We start from the raw sequence: 17,238 nt of genomic DNA, 5'->3' as shown, positions 1-17,238 counted from the left end.
CACAGGCTCCCAGAGCAGGGTCTGCCCACACCGCTGGATGGGGGCTAGGAGGCTGGGAGCAAGGGTGCAGCCACCCCTGCAGTGTGGGTGGCCGGTCCCACACCCCCTTTGCCCAAACCTGGCTCTACCCCTGTCCATGACATCCCCCTCCTCTCCTTGGCTGCCATGCTGAGATCTCCTTTTCCTCTTTTATGTCACTTGAAGCAGGATTCACAGGTTGGGGACCACTGGCCAAACCAAAATGGTTTTATCTGGCTTTAAGTAGATGGGCCTACTGGTGGTGCCCAGCTTGAGACACCAAAGGCCTCTTTTCAGAGCTAGCAACTGTCCCCCAGTGCCAACACCTGCAAGCAGCGTAGGCCACGTTGTCTCCACAAGGCAGCCAAAAACCAAGTCACTTCAGTAAGCCTCAGATATGCAATAATGGTCTGGTTCTGCAACACCGCTCCCCAATACAACCTGCTACGAGGTTCATTTCCAACCTCTGCCTTCACCCCCCAAGCACTCGGATTCAATCCCAGTGAATCCAAACAAGACAAGACAATTACGCCAGCATCACACAACAGACTTCATAGATCCTAGAGGAGTGGGGCTGGAAAGGACCTCCAGAGGTCACATCTAGTCCAAAACCTGCCTGAAGCAGGATCAGCCCTGTCCAAACCATCCCATACAATCCATCATCTAAACTCAACGTAAGAGACCATCAGCTCTGACACAACACAGACCTACCAGGTAAAGCAGGAAAACCACAGCAGCCAATGTCCTGTTTCGATGAACTGTGGTCAGTAGATGCTGGCAGAGGGCAGCACCTGCCAGTACGGAGGAAGGCAAAACCCATATCAGTCTGACCTTGGGGTAAACTTCCTTCCTGACCATAAATATAGTATCGGTCTGACCCTGAGCAGAGGCATCCATCCCACCCATCCTCATCTCCAAACTAAACCGACTTTGCTGCAAGTTCAAACCATGGGCCCGAGTCCTCCTCTCTACAGCAGGGGAGAGCAGGCACTTTCCATCTTCTCTACGGCAGCCAAGCATTTGAAGACCGCTGTCATGCCCCTTCTTAAGCACCTTTTTCCACAAGCTGAACATACTCCCAGTCCACGTCTTCCTTTCTTTCTCAGAGCTGTTTGCTCCCCAGATTTTAAGCCAGAGGTCTCAACTGGCCTTATCACTTGGGAGAAGGTGAAGCCATAGTGGTTTCTCAGAAATTATTTGCTCCACCGCTGTGCCATGATGATGCCTGCCCTTCTCTCTCCCCCCTGCTCCAAAACTGAGGACACGCATCCGCTTTAAGGTGTCCCCTCCTGTTTCCACCACTGCTCTCAGGTGCCTGGTTGCAGGCATGCTAATAGCCTGTGCTCAGCCCTGCGTCAAGGTGCCGGCATCGTCTTTCTCCTGGGATTTGACCTGGGCAGAGTAGGTACAAGGGGGCTGTCCCAGGCAGTGTCATAGAGGCAGCTGCTGCGAGGACAGGGTCGTAGGCTGTTTCGAGAAGCGCAGGCATGGACAAGCCCTTGAGCTGGAGGAGGATCCAGATCAGAGGCCAAGGTGGCTCGAGAGGGTCAGAACCAGAGTCCAAGTCCAAGATGTAGTCAGCGAGCAATATCCACGTCCATGGTCCGGGCTGTGCCCACAGTCCAGGGAATCCAGACTACAGAAAAGGGTCACCAGGAGCAGAGACGCAGGCAGCAGCCTGGCTGTGAGAGAACAGGTACAGCCGCTGCAAATGGCGCGGTGCTGAGCAGAAAGCCTGACATGTGAGCAACCCAAATGGAGGGCCTGGGCTTTCAAGCGAAGCCCAGCCTGCGTAAGGTGCAGAGCCACGCGGAGATTGCAACTCTCCCCTGGGATAATTTACAGGGCAGTTGCAAGCTCTGCCATGAGAGAAGCTTTCTTGGGACTGCGCCTCACTCTTCTACCTCTAGCGCTCAACCCCGGGAACGTCACCTGTCGTGGGACGCCTGCCATCGATCCAGCCGTCCCAATGTGGCAGTAACATGCCAGCGATGTGCCATGGAGCAGGGGAAGGGTGCTCCCATGGTGCCCTCTCTCGACTGATGGGTGGGAGGAGAAGCCAAAAGACTTCTCGGGGGTCTTCAAGTGAGCTGTGGGTCACTGCTAGCAAGGGCAGTGCAAGCATACAGAGTAGGGGACACCAAGGAAGCAAGCCAGGAGGCACAGGCACACACTGAATAAGACCCAGCTGGTCTTTCATCAGCGGAGCATATTCTCCGGATGTTTATGGCAAGACAGGCCTATAACAATTGTGATGAAAATGTACAGTTAAAGGCAAGTGGGGGGGGAAAAAGAGAGGAAGAAAGTAATGCAGCCCCTAAAGCCAATGAGCCATTTAATAGGTGACAATCATCTCTGGAGAAGTTTAGGGTATTTAATTAGCCCAAACTGAAAAAGGAGAGAGAGGAATAAATAAAATAAAACATCCGTCTGGTCCCCAAGTCTCAGCAGAAGCTGCCTCTCCTCTCGCTGACTTCAGCGCTGCAAAGGCGCCTTTCCCCGAAGCAAAAGGGGGAGAAGTGGTTGAGAGAGAAAAACCATATCCTAGGATAAAATAGCATATGCATATATATATATAAAGCTTACACAAAGATTATGTGTGTGTGTGTGCATGTATACAACCATGTGCGTGAGTATGCATGTGTGTGTGTACATGTGTTTGTGTCTGTGTGCACCGGAGTCCAGGCCCCTGTCCCACTCCTGTGGCTGCTGCTCCAGCAAGGAAGTGTATTCCTATGGAAGAAGCAATCGAGACCTGTGGTAGAGGTGATATCTTTTATTAGACTAACTAGATTTTTGCAAAAAAAAATGTCTTTAATATGCAAAAATCTAGGTGGTCTACTAAAATATACCACCTCTGCCACGAGTCCTGATTGCTTTTGCCTCTAGACCAATATGGCTACAACCTGGATACCTTCCTATAGTAGAGGCAGCGTAGGCCTAATGCAAGTGGCTTATATAAGAACCTAACATAAGGTCCCAGGTTGTAGGATAGGCAGGGGGCATGAGCTGGCCAGGGGAGCACACTGCTAATGCTCTTTGTTACATCCAGTTTGCCCTGGCATCAAGCCTGCTTTGCCCTCCCTCACCTGGCTGGGTTGGCCATGCCAGGTCTCGCAGGGGGCTCAGCCCAGATCTCAATGGGTTAATCTGCTCTGAATAAGCTCTGCTTTCTGTGTGGGTCTATATAAAGAGATCCAGCCCCGTGCTGCAGCTGATGCCAGGCTGAGCACACACATGTTCAAGGGGGTCACAACTTTATCCTGGTACCAGGCAGGAGGACTGGACCAAGTACCTCCCCAACGGTGCGACGTGGGAGGGGGCTGCAGACCCATCACTAAGGCAAGCCCCTTCCTGGATGTGCCTAGACTGAAGGTCTCACCCACGTGAAGTCACCATCAGAGAGCAGTGACCCATCTATGGTGCAGAGAGATGAGCCTTCATTTCTAGGACTCTTTCTCCAAGCCCATTTGGGTCCTGGGCGCCGATTCAGAACCGCAGACAAGGAAGGGGATTGATGAGCATGCTGGACCCTGGGTCGCGGTCAGCAACCCACCCATTTGTGACAACCGCTTCACTCTGGCTACACCCAGACAGTCCGACTGACCGTCTCACCCACCAAGCAGTGACTTCAGGACAAGCAACACCTGCCTGGAGAGCTGGAGGTCCCCAGGATCCGTGCTCAGCTCCCAGCCGACCACCTCCTTCCTCTCCTGTCCTTAGAAATGGTTTCTTTTTCCTTTAAGAACATTTTTCAGACAAGCATAATTCTGAGCAGGGGGTGGGGGGGAGGCGGGGACAGGGGCCTAGTCTGAGCAGAAATCCCCCCCTGGCTCTGGCTGTTATGTTGTATGGGGCTGCATCTGTCACATCTGATTAGGTGGCATTGTCCTTTTTTATCTCCCCCCATCTCAGCTATGATTCTTCTGTTTTTATGTGACATTTCCTTGGCAATATAACTGCACAGATTATACATTCAGCCTGTTCCCCAAACCGTAAAGCAACCAGATTGCAAAGGGCAGTGGTTGGTACACACACATATATATATATTTTTTTTTATTTTATTTTTTTTAAATCCAGCACAGTTTTTTCCCCTGCTGCTGCCCTCGAAGAGATGCACTGTGGGTTTCATCTAAGTGGAAAAAAAAAATCCAGGGGTCAAACTGGTGTCAATTCCACACCAGAAAGAGGTATAAGGATCCCCGATCAGGGGGGTTCTGACTTCAGCTGAAGTAGTGTCAGTCCAGAGTGAATCCATTGAGTTCATTGAATCATACAAAATGAGGCTGGAAGGGCCCTCAAGAGGTCACATCTAGTCCAACCCCTGGCTCCAAGCAGGACCAGCCCCAGCTACATCATCCCAGCCAAGGCTTTGTCTACCCAGCTCTTCAAAACCTCCAAGGATGGAAACTTCACCACCTCTCTGGGTAACCTTTTCTAGTGCTTTGACCGAGTTATATTGGTCAATACCGGTGTGGACATACAGACAACCAGAGGGCAAAAGGCGGCAGGTTTTTATCCCACATCAGCCACTCCACAGTAATTGCCCATATGTATGCACTTACCCCAAAATGATAGCAGCTAAACCACGTTAGCTCATCCTTCTTTCGCTGAGAAGTAAGTTGCTTATGCCATGATAAGGGCGTGCACAAGGTGCAAGGTACACTTTTCCGAGAAGTCCCCAGCCCACAGAAGGACACTGGTGATGGGCAGTAGTCAAAATACTGAGGGTTACAACAGCTGAGACTCACTTACCTGAAAGCTCTGGATTTCACCTGGTTTGCATATTTTTGGATGTCCAGACCTATACTACAACGCTCCTTCAGGACAGAATCACATCATTTTGGCGTGTAGACTAACCCTCCTCTCGTTATGTCTCAGTTATGCAGTGTTATGTCTCTGTGAAGGGCCAGATAAGGATGGGCAATAAAAATAAATATGATGTTAACACTCATGTGCAAGACTCTGAGTCAGATCTTTGCTTTGCTCTCTAGGACTGGGGTCACGAGAGTGATGTGAATCACGGTGAAGCCATTGGCGTTATGGACTCTTAGCCAGAGTTAAGATAAAATTCCCCATGTTCATCCTCATGGAGAGGCCTCTTTCTTCCTCATTTGTCTTTTTCTAACCTCTTCCAGTTATTTGACATCTCCTCTACCACCAGAGCAGCACAGGAACTATTTTGGAAGCGTAACGTTGATTTGGGCAGTTTGGAAAACAGGTTTTCTTGCACTCCAACTCTATTCCAATCATAAAATAAAAGCTATTCTAGGGTTGGTCCAATAAAAAAAAAAATCATCCTAAGAAATCCTTGCCTCACGTAATTTTTAGATCATTATGACTACATCACTCTTACACTACCATTTTCTCACCATAAAAATATTGTCTTAATTTCCATTTTCTTTGGGCGTTTTTAGGGTTGAAAAATGTTTCTATTCCGAAGTTCTCTGTGTTTCGCTTGCAATCAGAAAAAATCATTAAAAATGCACCTGATGTATTGGAATTTCTGGTTTAGAGGGGGGAAAAAAAGGCATTTTCCTTCCTTGGAAAAGCATCCCTACCAGGTAATCATTGACTGCCTCTCTTGCTCATACCTATCCATACACATGAAACGGTGCTCGCACCTGCTGTCCGTTTGAACTTTTGAAACCGTGGCTGTCATTCCAGTTTGGTTTTCTTGCTCTTTCCTGTCTAGCGCGAGTCAATGTAGTTCAATTAACCTCGGGGGAACGACATGAAGTTACATCTGTTGAGAATCTGACTATTGGCTTCTCTCTTCGTTCCTGTTTGTTTCTCCAGCTCTGTCTTTGGATTCTTTTCTCTTGTTCAGACAGAGACACATGAAAATAATAAACCGCAGGAGACCAAATTTTTCCAGCATAGCAAACTCTCTCTGTAGGAACCTCTGCTAGAAGAATGTGCATTCAGGAGATCTTTGCCAGAAAACAAGGTCCCATGCTTTCATCATCCTCTTCTCTGGGTAACGGTCATCGAGGGAAGCACAAACAGACCTGGCCGGTATGTCACATGCATATTTATACCCCTCTCATCATTCAAAAGGTGCCCGAGGCAGTTTAAAGAAAGATGCACAGTGCTACCAGCCCCCTGCCATGCCGTATCGGCCAGGGAAATCCATCTTGCTGCTATTCTGATAATGCACAATGATGCTATGTAGCACAACAGCCTCTTAAAGGAAGAGAGGACGAACACATAACAGTACTCCAGGGGAAACAAAAATGAAAGACTGAGATCACACACATAAGATTTAGGCCACAACACAAGGCATGGTTTTTTTAAGATGGCCAACCACAGGCATGGTGAGCTGGGAATCTCATGGTCCAGAGGCAGGTAAGCCAAAACACAGAGACTCTAGCCATTGCACATATAGTTTTTTGTCAGCACAATAAGGTGCCTCAGCAGTTCCACCTGGTGCCTTGCTGTATTAAATGCATGCTCAGATGCAACAACACAATACCATTGTGAGAGATGAACTATACACCAATGCCCCTACCTTGAATCCTGCCGGGAATGTCAGACGTAAAAGCAGCAACCAATCCATTAAAGGTTATATATCATTCTTCTCCACCCGCCTGGCCAAGCTCACTACCCCAATCACATCTTTGTGGTGGGAACATCTGAGATAATCTTTCCTCTAAACTCGTTTCCATTTGTTATCAGCAGGGGCTGAAAGAGCCCTCTTGCTTGGATGTGCATGTGTGCTCGGAAGATAAATGTAATCACTGGGACTGATTCCCTACTAAACTCCTTTCCAGAATCTGCTGATTGTTCTTACAGAAGTCAAATGTGCTAATGAATTAGCAATGGATTATTAGAGTAGACCTCTGTTCTGTGTGCAGGGCTAATTTTCCTGCTGAGGGAAGATGGATTTACTAAGCCAGAAATTTGAGTGTCTTCTCTTTGCTTCCTGGTTTGCACAGAAACAACACAACAGGCCTCTATCAAGTAGTATTCAGGTGTGGGCCATGAGGATAAAGTCCATTAGTCCAACAGCCAGGACAGAGGGATGGGTTCAAACCCCACTGCTACAACAGTGCAATGATAGAAGGAGGAAAGAAATCATAGCATCTCTCAAACATGAGGTGTATAGTAAAGAAAAGCTTCCCCGATGCAATAAAAAATGCACAGCTTGAGTGCCAGTTTGGTCTCCTTTGTTAACCAAGACCTTATCTTGTCTCTCACGCTGTACAGCACCCAGGGATATCTAGTTATTGAACTATAAACTACAAGTAAAGCTATTAGTGCAGATTCTGACACCAGAGAAGGAAGGGAGATCACCATTGTCATCTACTAGTGAGCTAAAGCAAGGGCACCCAACCTTGTGGTCAGTGGTACAGGGTCAGTCCACTGGCTGGATCCCATACGGGATCCCATCATGCCAGTCCAACCCCACTTTCCCCAATCCAGCCGTACACCTTCAACATGTCAATCTAGTAGACAGAGCTATATTATCCAGCCCTCCATGCATGGGGCTCTCCATGCATGCAGAAATTACCACCACCACCAATTCCCGGGCTGGGTGACACGGACCCATGGCCTGGATTTGGTCTGTGGGCTGGGGGTTGAGCACCCCGGCACTAGAGGAAGAGACTGAATGAACTAGGTCCTATTTTTATGTAGGTCCCATACCATGCTAGTGTGAACAGGCTGGGTGAATGAAATAGCGTTACCCTTCCCGTAAGCCAAAAGGTTGACATCCCTATAGTTCATATGCCTGGAGTGAGTGGGTCAGGGTAACTGCCACCCATTTGTGCACCACTGGGCAGTAGAGCAAGGACACAACCTAGACAGAGGTGTTTAAAATATGTCCCAAGTGCCAGAGACTTTCCTCAAGGGCCCTCCATGTCATTGAGACTTAGAGAAAAGGTAGCTACAGCAGTGAGACCTTCTGATGCCGCAGAGGCTAGCGATAACCTCGGGCGTGCTCCAGGGTGGCTTCCCTTGCAACGACGTGGAAATGACCACAGTGTGCTGGCACGAGCAAATGCAGATGTTGTCATTGCCTCTTGTCCCAGTCACTCACAGCCCCAAAACTAGCAGTCCTCACAACCCCGCCAGATGCAGGAGTAGAAACAGGGAAGGACTCCCCAGTTGACTAGGGTGTAGACACCCCAAGCGAAGTGAAGGAGCCTTGAGGGCACAGCAGATCAGGGTACGTTATACAAGGAACAGCACTGGAAAAGGCCTGGGGCTGCTTTTCTTCGGGTGGGTGTCAATCCATTGAAGTCAATGGCATTATTCTGGATTCACACATACTGAATGACTAAACCGGAGACTGTAGTGGAAACCATTGAAGTTCAAAAGTGAAGTGAGTGGGGATTTTTCAGCAAAGCACTTGTCTCAAAATATACTGATGTCAAAGTGTTTCGTGGATACATGTCACATGAATGGATTTCCAGCAAAACGGAGTCTCTAGGTGCTTGCTTGGGACTCCCAAGGACTTCCAGGCTCCCAAATCTCCGAGGCTCTCAACTTGCAGGCCCAGAAGCCGCAGAAGCGCTGGTCGAGCAGGGAACCTTTGTGCGTGGGCTCCAAAGATCAATCCCATTTTGAAATATTTCAATGGTTTCCAAATGAATTTTTAGATTTTATTCCCCTCCCCACCGTGAGAAATGTCATCGTTTCTGCCTGTTATTCCAAATTTACTTCCTGGCATCTTGGACTTTTCCACAGCCCAGAGATGCCGGCCTCTTACCAGCTCTGGTGGATGGTGCTTAGGTTAAGAAGCCCAATGGATTACAGAGGAAAAGCCTCTGCTCAGACACAAACGTGCGCAGCAATTTGGTCAGAGCAAGTCCACGTAAAGTGCCGAGTGCAAGGGGGGGTCTGGAAACACCTTCGTCCAACACAATGCAGCCTTGTGTGCAGACCACGCCAAAGTGACAGCCCCTGCTATTGCAGACCTGATGATCCATCGATCTCTTAATCGCCCCTACTTCTTCCCCCTTTCTTCTTCATTTCCACCAGTGCGAGAGCTCATCCAGAACTCCCTACTTGCTTCAAGTTTCATAAAACGAGGCTGTATGCTGGACATCTAACAGGAGGTGGAGTGGGACCTCTGAGCAGCTATAAAAAGTGCTTCTTTTGCAACACCCACGTCTGCTTTGCTGGCCAGAATTGAGGAGCAGGCCATCATTTCCAGCATCATGCAGCTGTTTCTCTTTATACTGGGCCTGAGCTTGTATGGCAATGGCTGTGCTCTTCTGAAAACCACCCAATATGCACTGGGATATTTTGTCCCCAGTGGGACCCTCGTGGATGGCTTGACAATAAAGATGGCCATTGTTAACCATAACCAAAGTCATTAAATGCTTTTAAAAAAAGATTTAAATCCAACCAAAAGCCTTTTGAGCATGCTTGACACAACAGGAGATGTTGCACCAACAGGACTTCTATGTCCCTGCTTCCAGCTGGGATCAGCTTTTTGTATTTCATACCGATTCTTCATTTTTGGTCCTGTCCAGAGCCAAGGAAGGGAAGAGATGCATGTGAGAATAGAAGGAGTTAACCAGGTTTCCCCCCTCCACCTTTTAACCTCTGAAGAGGTTTCAGATTGAAGTCTGAATTGGGTTCAGGATGGAGATCCACACCAATGCTTGCATCCAGATATAGCACATGACTAAAGTGTGCTCTATGTTTCCCTCAACTGCCTGCTCCATAGCAAGGTAAAAATTCACTGCCCGGGCTGGGCGTTGTGTTCACAGTGCAGAGGTCAGGGGCACTGGATGCCTACTCTGCCGATGGTCCGTGGATGGAGATTGCTCCACTAGCCACAAGCAGCTTCTGCAGATCCAAGGTGTGGGTCACTGGGGATTTGGTGCAGATCTCATGGAATAAGACTTCAAAATCTTCTGTGCATTGTGCATGCCCTACATTTCACACAGAACAAATGAATCTGTGAAAGATCAGATCAGACAAAAAGTTGGCAAACATGAACCCTTACTCCAAATCGTAATGTAGCCCGGGTGTACTCGAGTGTGTACTCCCTTCTCCAATAGCAGCAAGGCACATGTGCTGGAAATGGAAACTGGTGACCTCTCGCAGGTTCAGCCACTGCTGAGGTGCTACCACAAGGAAGCAGGGCGCTCGCTTCCAGCAGCTCCAACAGGCTTCCCAGAAAGTGACATTGTCATCTACTGCAACAGGTTCAGCTCTTCTGGTCTGCAGCAATCAAACTGTATCAAACCCCCCAAAGAGGCTGAATTGCGTCCCTCCGTGGCAACCAAAAAGGCAAGCAACAAGCAACCGAGTAGGCTCCTGCAGCAATCGTCCTGACGCAAGCACAAAGCTCAGGGATGCTATTCGATGACAATCGGCTGCAGAATAAGGGACAGGTCTGAGTCCCCTCTGGGGCAGTCAGTGGCAGAGGGTCAGCAACACAGGCAGCTCCCAGGGGTCGTGGCTCTAAACCCCTGCTCCACCCTTGGGCTCGCTCAGAGTTCACTGGCCTGTTTCTAGCCCAGGGTAAGTCTGCGCACCAACGCTGCGATGCTCAGCGACAGGACCGTGGGGTGCAGCCACTCGCTGCTCCCATCCCGCAAGGAGGGTCTTTGGGCACTTCGGGGCAACAGCTCTTGCCAGGCCTTCCTTTACCCAGATCCTCTTCTGGTCCCCCGAGGCATCTGCTGCGTGCTGAGCACACTCTTCCTTTTATTCACTCCAGAGGCTCCACCCCCGGAGTGCTATTGGACCTGCAAAGTGCAGGCTACAACCAGGTCCGGGACTCCCTCCCACCCAGCAAGCCCCGCCCAGAAATGACCTGATTGGTGGATGCGCTCCACCAATTGCAGTGAGGGTCCTCCAAGCTCGGGTGTGCCGGGCTGTATGGGTAAGTCCGCCACAATAAGAAGGAAGAGTGGTTTGGGCACGTACCAAGAAGGCCCAGCACCCTTGCCAACACCGCTCTGCGGGGTGCTGTGGACGGACGAAGAAGAGGAGGAAGACCTAGGACAAGCTGGACCACCAACATCAAAGACTGGACAGGATTAAAACTGAGTGATTGGGCAAGGATTGCAAAAGACCGGAAAGAAAGGAGCAAAGTCATTGGTACGTGAAGGGTGCCCCAACAGCCAGGGCTGACTTTCCGACTTACAGATTTAAAGAAGATGGCTGCAAAGTTGCTCTATGGATCCTGTTTGACTGTAGATTTCCCTATCTGGGGGCTGGTTCTGGGGTCTAGACACTTCAGGCCCCACAGAAAAGAAATGAACTTCACTGCTTCATCTGCATCTTCCCAGCAGCTGCTCTCAGTCGCTTGCTTTTTTCAAAGGGCAGGTGTCCCCCCTTCTAATAAACCCCCCCCCGCATGCAGCAGCAGTCTCATCTGTTTGTTTACCAGGCTTGTTTTAGATCCGAGTATTAAGCCAATATTGCTCTCTTGGTAGGGATTTTTTTCCCCCTCAATGGCGAAATTGCATGTGAATCCTGAATTTTCCAGCTAATTGAACAAGCTTAAGCACCAGCCGTACGACAAGCCCCTGCAACATGCATATGCTTTATTCTGCCTTTCCTCAGGGGGCACGTAGTAAAATAGTCATCAGGAAGAAAAGGAAGAGACTGGGAGTAACTTCCTGCAGCGTCTCTTGGACTCAATCCTGTGCCTCTTCTGAAATCCTGTTTACCACCATCATCCTCTGCTAGTCTAGGTCTCAGGGGTTGCCCAGAAACCCGATGAAGGTGCCTTGCCTCCAAAGTCCCGGGGCTAAAGTGGAGAGTGGATGACTCGGCAGTCAAGGAGAAGCAGGAACATTGGGTCCACCTGAAATTTCAGACATTTCTTCAATGGGCTCATTCTGCAAAGGAACGGAAATTAAATCCCCAAATTTCCCAATGGCAAAATATTGTCTAGAAACAGAATTGAGAGCCCTGGAGGACAGCCTAGGACTGGAGGCTCCTAAGTCTGGTAGGAAGACCCTGAGTTTGGGAAGCTTTAAACCCTGGATAAGACCATCCCAAAGCTGAAAAGCCCAAAGACTGAGAAAGTCAATGTGATGGGCAGCCCTAAAGTGGCAACTTCTGGGAGCCTGGAGACCAGGGCAGTCCACATGGGGCATTAGCATGAAGCCGTGGACCCTAGAAGTCTTAGGAGGCTGCAGCCGTGTCCCTCGGAAACTTGGATGTCAGAGAAGCTGGAAACCTCTGAGCTTGGAAGACGCATCTCCTAGGGTTTCCAGGAGCTGGGGGGCTGGAAATCCTAAAGGTCAAGTTGCTGAGAGGCTGCGTGGGCCTCATGTACAGGCTGCTCCAAAATCATGCTCAGGAATCCCACAAGCAGATTGGGGATAGAGGCCTCCAGAGCCACTGCAGAGGGGTGGCGTGGGGCAAGCTTCCCACTGCATTTCTGAGTTTGGAGCCTGAGAATAGGAGTGGGGGGTGGATCCTGAGTGCCCCAGATCCCAAGTGGACCAGGGCAGTGCCCTTGCAATCTGTTGTATGATGGAAGAGGTGGGCTCTCCTATTGCCCTGCGTGGCCCATTAGCCATTTACACCCGTGCAAGCAGGGAAGGGAGAACAGGAGCAACCATTAGGCCCGTGCGAGTAGGCAGCTGTTCAATCCGGAGCTGTGGGTTGGTTTCCCGCTTCAATCCAGCCGAAACAGCTCTGAAGCTTCGGAGCCGCCTCGGAGATCCGGCCATTGGGTATAACGGGGAATCAATGAAATATCAATAACTTTGTTGTTTTTTGTCTGATTTGGATGAAACCTGCAGGGGTAGTAGCCCCTGCTGGGAGCATGAAGCCTGCAGGGGTTTGGAAGGGACTGCACCCCAACTTCTTGAAAACAAAACTCATGTCACATGTATGTGTTACACCACAGGGGGGTGAAAGCTGCAGGGATGGTGGCCCCTGCTGCGGTCACCGAGCCGCCAGCTGTCGAGGAGATCGGTGCAGGGCTTCTGGGGCCCTGCATCCCTACCAACTGACCGACACGACTCGTGAGGTGGGTGCTGGTGCAACTGTGTCAGTCTTGGGGTACAGCGGGAAGGGGCGACTGTTACCAGTTACTAATCAATCATGATTCACTCAGGGACCAGCTCAATACACAGTAGCTAGCTAGATAATTAGTTACTTATCAACGATTAACACCTACAAAACCACAGACTAAGGAGAGGAAATAATCAGTATAGGCAACCAACTGCCCCAAGACAGGCACAGTTGCTCAAGCACCCATGACACGAGTTTTGCCCGTCAGCAGCTAGGGGTGCAGGGCCCCAGTGCCCCCACACCGATCTCCTCGACAGCCGGCAGGCGTCGTGGCCTGAGCAGGGGCCACCACCCCTGCAGTTTTCAGCCTGCTGCGCCTTAACACACACAGGGTCATCTATGTCACGAGTTTTGCCTGTCCATGCAACATTGGCAGCTTTTGGCCCTGAACAAGGGGTAGGACAGTGATGGCACAAGGGGTAGGACAGTGGGGATTTCAGACCCAGTATGTGCTGGAGACCGAACTCAGCGCCACAGGGGGTCTCGGCTTGCACTGGGACCCAGCCACCACCACATAGACTTAGACTTAGGAAGCAACGTCTGTAAGCCCAAGGACACCTTCAGTTTGACAGCCAGGACCAGACCTCCACTCCCCAGTCCCGAACAGCAGCATCTCCCTCCACAAAGGGATTTCAGGGGAGATAACTGCAGTGTGGACGCAGGGGAACTGAAATCCAGGCTATCCCAAACAGGACTATCCCCTACCAGGATTCATGCAATCAACTGAGGAGTCTCCGTGCAACTTGGGAGAACAGTCCATGCCCCAAAACGTCCCCTTCTCTCCAACATTTCCTGAGGCTCAGTCTGTATTTTCCATTCCTGCATTTCACCCCTGCCTCCCCCTCAACCAGCTCATCTCATGGGCGTGTGTAGACCTTTCAGAGCCACGCAGCTAATAAGTTACTACCCTTGCCCTTTTCTAACTCAGCTCTGCATTCAGCCGCTCTTCCTTCTCCTTCCCTTCCTCAGCATCGCATCCAAAATCCCCTCCAACCTTTTCCTCCATGAAAGCATTAAAAAACAACCTATCCAACCTGCCCCAGCCACTCAGCTCGGTTCCCAAGACGCCGTTTCGAGCGGGGCCCACTGTCGCTGCCCTGTGGTTCCTGCCCAGGCAGCAGCTGATTCTGAGTCACAAAGCATTTCTGTTCCCTGCCAGGACTGTCACCAAGCGTTTCCTCCAGGACGGCAGGGGAACAGGAGTCCAGCCAGGAGGGTGAGCCGAGGTGGGCAAAGGCAGGCGGAACTCATTTATTGCCTTGCGCTGGGCTGTCATCGATTTATTAACACCGCGATGAGGCTGACACGGGCGTGACAGAATATAATTCCCTTCACCCAGCGCCTTAACAGTCCTTGACACAAAAAATTAAGCTAAATTACATTATTTTAAAGGAGCAGATGGGGAATGCTAAACATTTACCCAGGGAAACGGACCGCTTATATTGCCGCGGTCCATTACAGCTTGCGAGCGCTGTGAGGGTCCTAATGGCTTCCATTAAAGAGGACCGAGTGAAAGCCGCAGGTAACAGGATCGTGCCCGGGATGCTGAATGGGAAGCTTAACCCCTCGGTGAATGGAGCAGGCACAGGGTAGCGAGGGTCAATGGTTAGATAATAAAGGGCTAATAAATGGTCAACAGCTGTCATACACCCATCGCTGATACTACAATAATGCCTTGTGGTTAGCGATGGGCATTTCCACCGATAGGATCGTAGTCAGTTAGACGGTTCAGTCCCCCTAGGCTCTACAGCAATTGATTAATTGTGAATTAAAACCTCTATCAATTATTTATTAACTCTTTATCAGGGACTCTTCCATGGAGTTGGCATGTGAACACACCCAGACTGGTCTGAAAAGAGCAGCGCAACAGGAAGGCCAGTGGCTTCGGGCCTGGGTACAGAAAAGAGCCGTGGCCATAACGGTGGCATGGCTGGGTCAGTGGGAGCCCTTGAGTGGAGAGATGGCGATACGCCGCTGGCAGGAGGGTGCCGTCTTCCCCCGCTATGTTGGCTTCACTACACTGGCTCATAGTCCCCTTAACTGTTTCAGGGAAACCATACAGGGTACTCCAGACCCTAGTTTTATGCTGCTGTTAAAGCCCTGGGTTAATATTCAAGAGACTTAGGCTCTATACCGTCTTCTCCATTAGTCTCCTGTAGGATTTTGAGCTCCTCCGCCTGCCCATCTGTAAAGCAGGGAGAAGGAGGCTTTCTTTGTATGGCATTAAGGGAGATTCATATAGTACTTTTCATCTAGGGAAGAGTTAGGTAGGGAATGGTTGGGATGGCGGACTAGAGATCGGGACACCTGGGTTCACTTCCCAAACCCCGTCGCTTCATCGTAAACGTTGATGGGGGGTCAGAGCACCTACCTCCTCAGGGCGCAGTAAGGTTTGTACAGCACTTAGGAGATCCTCTGCCAAAAAGTGTTGAAGAAGCGACTGTCCACCGCCCACCAGAGGATAAGCAGCCTCACCATAACTACGAAACTATGAAACCAGCCCCCAGCTGCACGGCGTGCAAGGGGGGATCTAGTGTTCAGCCTGCTGGGCTGATTTCCCCATTTGCTGCCCAGCCCCCGGGACACCACAGCCAGTTTCCATGCGCCATGACGGGATGCAACTGCTGAACGAGCGGGACGCCGGGCTGGATGGCCCAGAAGGTCCTTTCCAGTCCTGTGTTCTGCTTCTCAGCTGCCGGGCACTTGGCACGCTCCCTCAGAGAAAGCAGAGGCCCCTCCTGGCCTCTCCCTTTGGCTACCCATTAGATCTTCCCCACAACACATTCACAGGCTAAAAAGGATCCACAGGGAGGTAACAAAGATAGCTTGATTTGCATAAATGCAAATGGGGAGCAAGGGTCTGGGTTATTCGTCACATATTAGGGCTTTACTTGTCTATGATTCTAGAAATCCTTGTAACTCCTTCAGCACAGTATACCTATTTCCACGCCGGTCTTATGATCCTTTACCTCCTTCTGCCTTTCCCAGACTCTCACTCACAGGCATACCATGCACGTCTCCTCCTAATATTTCATCCCTGGGCTCCGACTTCTTGTTAGATAAAAATCTCCGTTGCTGCCTCCCATCCGCTGTAATTAAAGACGTATGATGCGCCCTTCAGCATTGCCTATGATGAATGGTGCATGTCTGTAAGCAACTGGTAGCCAATTCATTGTGGAGCAGAGAGCTCGACAGGGCCCGTCCTGGCACGAGCGCGGTACAGCTGCCAAACGCCCTCGGAGCAGCAGGACACATTTTCCCTGATCGACCTGAATCAGGACCGGCAAGCTCGTTCCACCAGGAGCAGACCTTGATCCGGGGGCCAATGCCACATTCGTACGAAGGGCACGGGGTTTAAGCAGCAATCGTGCAACAAGGCAAGTGCCTTTGCTTCTGATTTCAAGCCTCTTTCAGCCAGCGCTCAGCTCCAAAAGCACTCCCAATCCTTCTCAGGTTTGCCATGTCCTGAGCTGTCTCCTCCTCCTGTTTCTAGGGAACTTCCCCTGACCCACACATGGACCCACCACTTCTCCGGACCCCTGCCCCGCCAGGGGCTGATCAGATCACACAGAAACCCTCCCACCTCCTGCAGCAAGGCCAAGCCCTCCAGGCTGGGGTCTCCCCGGGTTTGGGTGAAGGCTGCAGTTGTTTCAGGTCTCGGTGCCCTAAAGGAGCTCATCTACTTTGGGTACCTGTCCTGAATGAAAGGCAGGTGTGGATCTGCTAGCTCCATGCAGCTTTACCCCAGCTGATCACCAGGGATCCTGGTTTTCCCTGATTAACAAAAAAAATCCAAAATTTCCCCACCATGACGCAAGACGGACTCGAGGGGAACGCCTCCAGACCTCAGGTTGGGGAGGACCAGGTCAGAGAGCTTCTGGAGGGGCTGGACGTGCTCAGATCAGCAGCTCCAGATGCTCTCCACCCCAGGGTGTTGAGGGAGCTAGCTGGGGTTATTGCAGGGCCCTTGGCACGGCTTTATGAGTACTCGTGGTGCTCGGGCCAGGTGCCGGATGACTGGAAGGTAGCCAGCGTGGTCCCCATCTTTAAAAAAGGGAGGAGGGAGGATTCGGGCAACTATAGGCCCGTCAGTCTTACCTCAATCCTAGGGAAACTCTTTGAGAAGATCATCATGAAGCACATCTGCGATGAGCCGGCCTCAGGGATGATGCTCAAGGGCAACCAGCACAGTTTCATTAGGGGCAGGTCATGTCAGACCAA

Source organism: Crocodylus porosus, unplaced genomic scaffold (genome assembly GCF_001723895.1).
Source record: "Crocodylus porosus isolate Cpor-Errol unplaced genomic scaffold, CroPor_comp1, whole genome shotgun sequence".
NCBI lineage: Eukaryota > Metazoa > Chordata > Crocodylia > Crocodylidae > Crocodylus > Crocodylus porosus.
This window is presented reverse-complemented; position numbering follows the sequence as displayed.